The sequence below is a fragment of the Oryx dammah genome, unplaced genomic scaffold, assembly GCF_014754425.2.
Source record: "Oryx dammah isolate SB20612 unplaced genomic scaffold, SCBI_Odam_1.1 HiC_scaffold_3, whole genome shotgun sequence".
Taxonomy (NCBI): Eukaryota; Metazoa; Chordata; class Mammalia; order Artiodactyla; family Bovidae; genus Oryx; species Oryx dammah.
The window spans coordinates 53,024,864-53,033,140 of record NW_024070187.1 but is presented as its reverse complement, the minus strand read 5'-3'; the positions used below and the strand labels follow the sequence as shown (position 1 = coordinate 53,033,140).

The 8,277-nt window shown below is 37.3% G+C and overlaps 1 pseudogene; it reads left to right on the top strand.

Annotated features, from left to right (window-relative positions):
• The first annotated feature begins 2,004 nt into the window (after nt 1-2,004).
• Nucleotides 2,005-2,362, top strand: LOC120861569 (annotated as a pseudogene).
• Nucleotides 2,363-8,277: the final 5,915 nt, after the last annotated feature.

Here is an 8,277-nt window from a genome sequence, read left to right as displayed (position 1 = left end):
CCGTCTATGGGGTTGCACGGAGTCGGACACGACTGAAGCGCCTTAGCAGCAGCAGCAGCAGCATATATAGAAATCTAAGAGATTATTAGGCAGAAAAATATCTATGGAGAACATCCATGATGAAGGCACTTGATTGTAATTAGTTACAAAATACATGAGAAACTTGAGCAATAAGAAACATAAAAATGTTATTTGTGATGCTTAATGAATAAGGCTGCTTCAGTTTTTGGATAACTCTGTTGATTAGCATATTCAGAAGACTATGACACAGAGTTGCATGATTTCTTGACGTTTACAGGGTTAGCAATGTTACAGGAATTGAAAAAATAAAGTTAAAAAACATTTTTTTTCACTGCTTGGTGTACTCCTAATTATTGGGCTAATAATATAAACCTGACAGGTGCTACTATGCCCTCTGGTACCTTCCCCTAAAGCAAAAATATCTACTTAACCACAGCTAAACACTGATATTTGCAAAAACATAAAGACAAAAAATAATTTATGACTTCTCCATAAAAATGTAATTTATATTTGAAATTAAACAGCATCTTCTCTATAGCAAAATTACTGTTTCAGACATAAAATATTTCACTAGTATAACATATATATGTAATTATATATAACATGCATATATATAATTATCTCTTCATTTTTAGGTTAAAATAAGTATGCATTTACTTTCCCAAACTTATTAAGAATATGACCTATAAAATAAAATACACTCATTTTAAGAATATTATTTGATAAATTTTAGCAATTGTATAAAATTACACAAACTCCAAGAAAAATGATATGAAATTTTTCCTTTGTTGCTTTCCCATCAATCTTACCTCCTTTGCCTTTTAGTAAACTTAATACATTCCTTATACATAGAATAATACAGTTAATATCTTTGAATCTGACTGCTTTTACATAGAATGACATTGAGATTCCGCAATTTTTGTTGCTGTATCAATAGTTGATCCCTTTTTATTGCTAAGTATTCCATAATATACATACAGCACAACTAGTTTTGTTTATCTGTTCCTTATCTGATGAGGGTTTCCCTGATAGCTCAATTGGTAAAAAATCTGCCTGCAATGCAGGAGACACTGGCTTGATTCTTGTGTTGGAAAGATCCCCCGAAGAAGGGATAGGCTACCCACTCCAGTATTCTTGGGCTTTCCTTGTGGCTCAGCTGGTAAAGAATCCACCTGCAATGTGGGAGACCTGGGTTTGATCCCTGGGTTGGGAAGATCCCCTGGAGAAGGGAAAGGCTCCCCACTCTAGTTTTCAGGCCTGAAGAATTCCATGAACTGTACAGTTTGTGGGGTCGTAAAGAGTTGGATATGACTGAGCAACTTTGACTTATCTGATGAACACTCCCTTAATCCTAGTTTTTAACAGTTATGAATAGTGCTTCTATGAGCATTCACATAAAAGTCTTTGTGTTGAAATAGTTTTTGTTTATCTTGGAAAATGTTCTCTGAATGAGAATGTTGAGTCATACAGCAATTGTTTATCAGGAAAAGACTGTCACAAACTACTTTGAAAATGGTTGTACAGCTTTGCATTCCAACCAGTAATGTATGAGAGTCCTAGCTGCCTCAAGAAAATGAAGAGACCTATATGCTGACAGAAAGCACTTGCAAATCAAATATTTTAAAAAGGTCTACTATTCAAGATATAAGACTTCCCAGGTGGTGCAGGGGGCTTCCCGGGTGGCTCAGTAATAAAGAATCCACCTGTGATGCCAGAGACAAAGGAGACACAGGTTCAATCCCAGGGTCCAGAAGATGCTATGGAGGAGAGCATGATAACCCATTCCAGTATTCTTTCCTGGGGAATCTCATGGACAGAGGAGCCTGGCAGGCTACAGCCCATGGTATTGCAAAGAGTTGGATATGACTGAATGACTGAGTTCACATGAACACACACCCATGTCCAAAATATATAAAAAATTCTTAGAACCCAACAACAAAAGTAAGCCAATTAGGAACTTAGCCCAATTCTCTTCTTTCCAGCATGTCTTTTGGCTAGCCAATTAAAGCCCTACACGGGCCAAGGACCACATTGTGACAGGTGAAACAAATACCATTGAGATGTATCAGGAGAAGCTCACTGAGGTGAAAGACAACATGGACAGGCAGATGTTTAACATCACAGCCTAGAGCTCGCCTAGTGCTATAGCTGGAACAGAGGTGTACATCCATGGTAACAAAATCTACTTTCTCATTTTACTAACATACTGAAAAATGCACCAATGTTAAAGAACATGAAAAATAAAAACCAAAGCTCTGGGTCAGGTCAGGGAAAAATTGCCTTTCTGAAGGTTCAAGTAGCCACTAAAGAAAGAGGATATGGAAATATCTTCCAGAAGTAAGGATAAATTTATCTGTTGAGCAGAACTTTGCCCTTATTTTTTCTTTTAGGTTTTGTGGGTTCTGGGTGTCATGGGGGGGAGGAGGGGTAGACCTGTTTATGTGTATGTCCTACAATTTTTGTAGGATTTTTTGGCATCTTTCTCTTTAGATCAGGGGCAGTGTTAAATTAAATAAATATGGGCTTTTCCTGAAAAAAAAAAAAGATGAAACTGGTCAAAAGTGAAAAATCCCAGTTATAAGATAAATAACGACTAGGTATGTAATGTATAACATTATGACTATAATCAACAGTGATGTATGGCACATATGAAAATTGTTAAGAGAGTAAGTTCTAAGAGTTCTTATCGTAAGGGGGACATCTACTTTTCTCTTTCTTTTCTTTTTTATTATATTTATATGAGAAGATGAATGTTAGCTGAACCCATTGTGATAATCACTTCACAACATATGTAAATCACACTATCATGCTGTATGACTTAAATTTGTACAGTAGTTTATGTCACTTATTTCTTGATAAAACTGGAAAAAAAATAAGCCAAGGACTTGAATAGACATGTTTTTTAAAATATAAACAAATAGACAATAAGAACATGAAAAGATTCTCAGCATTATTTATCATTAGTGAAATGCAAATAAAAATGACAATGAGATACCACTTGGCATCAACTTGAGTTGGCTATAATTATAGTGTGTGCATTCTCAGTCATCTCTGACTCTTTTCGACCCTATGTAGCCTGCCAGACTCCTCTGTCCATGGGATTCTCCAGGCAAGAATACTGGAGGGGGTTGCTATTTCCTCCTCCAGGGGATCTTCTGACTCAGGAATCAAATCCACATCTCCTGTGTCTCCTGAATTGCAGACAGATTCTTTACCACTAATGCTACCTGGGAAGCCCCTCAGCAATCTCTCCCGATCCTTGCCAAGACTTGTAGTGATTTCTAATAGTTGCAATAATAACAACAATAATAGAAATAAAATATTACAAGTGTTGGCAAGAATGGGATAGGGAGCGATTGATTGAAACCCTTGTACATTACTGGAGGGAATGTACCACTGCAGGTATGGTGCAGGCATTGTTGAAACAGTTTCTCAAAGTAAACAAATAAATAAATATAAATACAGTATTACCATCTAACCCTGTAATTCTACTCTGAGCTTATAAACCAAAACAATTAAAGACAGGTATTCTAACAAATACTTGTACATAAATGTTCGTAGAGGCACTATTTGAAATAGCCAAAGGTGAAATCTGCATCTTCATCTATGGATGAATGAATAAAGACCATGTGGTATATATGTACAATGGAATATTATTCAACATAAAAAATGAAGTGCTAATACATGCAACAATATACATGAACTTCAGAAACATTTTTCTAATCTCAAAAAAGCTGGACATAAAAGGTCAGATTGCATTATAAATATCCAAAATAGGTAGCCATAGAGACAAAACAGATTAGTGTTGCCAGGGTCTAGGGGGTGGGTGAAGGAACAATGAGTAGCTTAAAAGGTATGGATTTTCTTAGAAAGTATGGAAATATTTTGAGCCTACATAGAGATGGTGGTTGCACAATATTGTGACTGTATTAAATGCCATGCCACTGAATTCTGTATTTTAAAATAATTAGCTAGTTTGTCCACAGGGTGATGGTCTCAAGGTTTGCCACAGCAAAGAGGGCAAGCCCAAATGCTCAAGAATATTGAATCTTAACAAAAGAAATCCCCTTGACCAGCCTTCATTCAAGAGGTGAGGAAATAGACTATAGATATTGATGTACAGATGTGAGAAAGTGAAAGTCCCTCAGTCATGTCCAACTGTTTGCAACCCCATGGACTTTACAGTCCATGGAATTCTCCAGGCCATAATACTAGAGTGGGTAGCCTTTCCCATCTCCAGGGAATCTTCCCAACCCAAGAATTGAACCCAGGTCTCCCACATTGTAGGTGGATTCTTTACCAGCTGAGCTACAAGGGAAGTCCAAGAATACTGGAGTGGGTAGTCTATCCCTTCTCCAGAGGATCTTCCCAACCCAGGAATCGAACTGGGGTCTCCTGCATTACAGGTGTATTCTTTACCAACTGAGCTATTAGGGAATGCCGTACGGAATCCCATAGATATGAGAGTTGGACCATAAAGAGTACCAAAGAACTGATGCTTCCAACTGTGGTGCTGGAGAAGGCTCGTGAGAGTCCCTTGGACTGCAAGGAGATCCAACCAGTCAATCCTAAAGGAAATCAGTTCTGAATGTTCATTGGAAAAACTGATGCTGAAGCTGAGGCTCCAATACTTTGGGCACCTGATGCGAAGAGGGACTCCTTGAAAAAGACCCTGGTGCTGGGAAAGGTTTAAGGCAGGAGGAGAAGGGACCAGCAAAGGATAAGATGGTTGGATGGCATCACAGACTCAATGGAATTTGAGCAAACTCTGGGAGATGGTGAAGGACAAGGCAGCCTGGTGTACTGCAGTTCATGGTGTCACAAAAAGTCAGATACAACTGAGAGATTAAACAACAGCAATTGATGGAAGGAACTATTAATGGAAGGAACTCCTTTGCCATACAGGATGTGCATACAGGAATGTGAGAAAGTATTGTGGCCATTTTTAAAACTCCCCAACCACAGTAAAATGGTTTCTCCCAAAATAAATATCATAATTGCAATATAAATAAAACAAACATTTATCACTGAAATGCAGTGCTATAAAATAAATGCGTGTGATACTATCTACTGTTTGTATGTTATTTTCATATCATGGGATGATATATATATGTCATATATATATGATATATGATGATATAGGATATATTATATCAAATAATCACAAATTAGACAAATTAGTTATTTGAACAGTTTTGCTAACTTGTATTGCATATGAACAAATCAAATAAACCAAATCTCTTGTGAATTTAAGTAATTTAAGTCAACCCAGAAATAATCTTTCCTTAACCTAGCCGCCTTCTGCATATCATATGTCCCTAAACATATGGAAGTGTTTAAGTGAATTCAGGAAAATAATCATTATTTTGTGATTTATTTATGATAATTTATCATAAATTTATGATAATTTTACCATTTATTTATGATGATAGTTTTGATAGTTAATTTTATGTGTCAGCTTAACTGGCATCCTCTGGATCTCTTAGACTATAGAATTTAAATTTGTTCTTAGTAACAACAGTGGCACCTGATAATTAACTAAATGTTCAGATATTTTAGAATTTAAAGGGTGGAGCAGTTTCTTGAGAATCCACATGTGTAAGCTCAGTTATCTTTCTCTCCAAATTTTTTTTTTTTATGCTTTGAGTTTTTAAAGCTTCTGTAGGCTCTTGAAATTTGAGGCAAATTGGCGTTTCCCAAAAGCTAGTTTGTTGCCAGAGATGCTCTTTCAATCTTGTATCTACAAGCAGCCGGTTTGGGGCTTTGCTTTATTTTTGCTTTTTCTTTTTTAATCTGCAATCTTTCCTTCCTTCTTCTGCCTTCCTTCCTTCCATCTTTCCTCTTCCTTTCTCTTTGTCTTTCTTCCTCCCTCCCATTGTTTGCATTCCTGGAATCATTTCAGTGAATGCTAAAGCTGGATCATCAAAAAGCAAGAGAATTCCAGAAAAACATCTATTTCTGTGTTATTGACTATGCCAAAGCCTTTGGCTGTGTGGATCACAATAAACTGGAAAATTATGAAAGAGATGGGAATACCAGACCACCTGACCTGCCTCTTGAGAAATCTGTATTCAGGTCAGGAAGCAACAGTTAGAACTGGACATGGAACAACAGATTAGTTCCAAATAGGAAAAGGAGTAGGCCAAGGTTGTATATTAACTTATTTAACTTATATGCTTATTTAACTTGCATGCAGAGTACATCATGAGAAACGCTGGACTGGATGAAGCACAAGCTGGAATCAAGATTGCCGGGAGAAATATCAATAACCTCAGATATGCACATGACACCACCCTTAGGGCAGACAGTGAAGAAGAGCTAAAGAGCATCTTGATGAAAGTGAAAGTAGAGAGTGAAAAAGTTGGCTTAAAGCCCAACAGTCAGAAAATTAAGATCATGGCATCTGGTCCCATCACTTCATGGCAAATAGATGGGGAAACAGTGGAAACAGTGGCTGACTTTATTTTTCTGGGTTCCAAAACAGCATATTCAAAAGCAGAGACATTACTTTGCCAACAAAGGTCCATCTAGTCAAGGCTATGGTTTTTCCAGTGGTCATGTATGGATGTGAGAGTTGGACTATAAAGAAAGCCGAGTGCTGAAGAATTGATTCTTTTGAACTGTGGTGTTAGAGAAGACTCTTGAGAGTTCCTTGGACTGCAAGGAGATCCAACCAGTCCATCCTAAAGGAGATCAGTCCTGGGTGTTCATTGGAAGGACTGGTGTTGAGGCTGAAACTCCAATACTTTGGCCACCTGATGTGAAGAGCTGACCTACTGGAAAAGACCCTGATGTTGGGAAAGATTGAGGGCAGGAGTAAAAGGGGACGACAGAGGATGAGACTGTTGGATGGCATCACCAACTCAATGGACATGGGTTTGGGTGGACTCCAGGAGTTGGTGATGGACAGGGAGGCCTGGTGTGCTACGGTTCATGGGGTCACAAAGAGTCAAACTTGACTGAGTGACTGAACTGAACTGAAAGCTTTGTGCATCACTTAGACAATTCAGCCCTAACGAGATGCCCCAAAGTAACACTCTCTGTGATTTTAAGGCTCTTTTTCCTTTCCAGGAGCTCAGTGAAAAACAATAGGATTGTTGTAGAAAGAAGCTGAATAACTTCTGTTTATTTTCCAACTTTCCAGGAATCTTTAAATAAGTCTGCAAGTGGAAACAAACAATATATATTAAAAACAAAACAAAACCTCTCACAGTCATAGACCCTTTCAGAATACTCTATTGCAAAGCATACTCTGTAGAACTCCTTGTCACCTAGCTTCCATTATTTTAGATATAGAAGTCTCTGATCATCCAGCCAAATGATTAATCACTCCTTACCTATTGACATATATCCACACCTCCTGTTTTCCTTCCAGGAAAAGTGAACAGGCATACAATGCTTAAAGTTTCTACAACTGGAAAGATTTCCTTTTCTTCCTGTCCTTCAGACATCTGAGGGAGCTGTCTACTGCAGTAGTTTTGGTGGATGACAATGTATCTTGCAGAGCCAACTAAGCTTGAAATTTTAAAGCTGTGTGTGCCAGCTGACAGGAAGGTGGCAGGAAAGCAGAGTTAAGGCCACTGGCATGATCAATTGATCAGCTCAGGCAAGTATTTGTGTATTCTACAGCTCTGGTAGTATTTCTCTTCATGTAACTATTATGTCAGTTCTACTTGATAATGATGTGTTGATGGCCACAAACACCTTTACTGAAGAGTCTAAAGAAATGCAAATTTTGAAGAGTGGCTCAAACTTTTAAGCCCTAAGGACATTCATCAAATATTTCAAGAAAAAAAGGCATGTTTGTGCTCCAAAACCACAGCAGTCTTCAGTGTAATACTCCAGTTAAGCCTTGTTACTGCCCCCAGAGAGAATGTGAATTTACAATTTGTTGATTCAAATGTCAAGTGATAGAGCTGTTTCTATGCAGACAGGATAGTTGAGAGTCTTTCTCAAGTCTGAGATCACTCAAACTAGGTAGTTTTACAATTGTCTACAATAAGTAGGTTGGGGATTTTTTCCTAAATGTACCAAATTATTTCTTTTAAAATCCCAAAGACAACATATTTTTACCTTTTGCTCAGTGCATTGGATTCAAAGTTTAGAAAACTTTCATGAGTTTCAATTTGGAAGGATGTCAACTCAATTTTAATTGCAAATTTTGTATTCTGCAGTATTGTTAAGCAAATTTATTCCAGTTTTCAAAAATTTACTGTTCTTTTAAAATTTTTAAATTCAAGTTTTTTATGTTTTTAA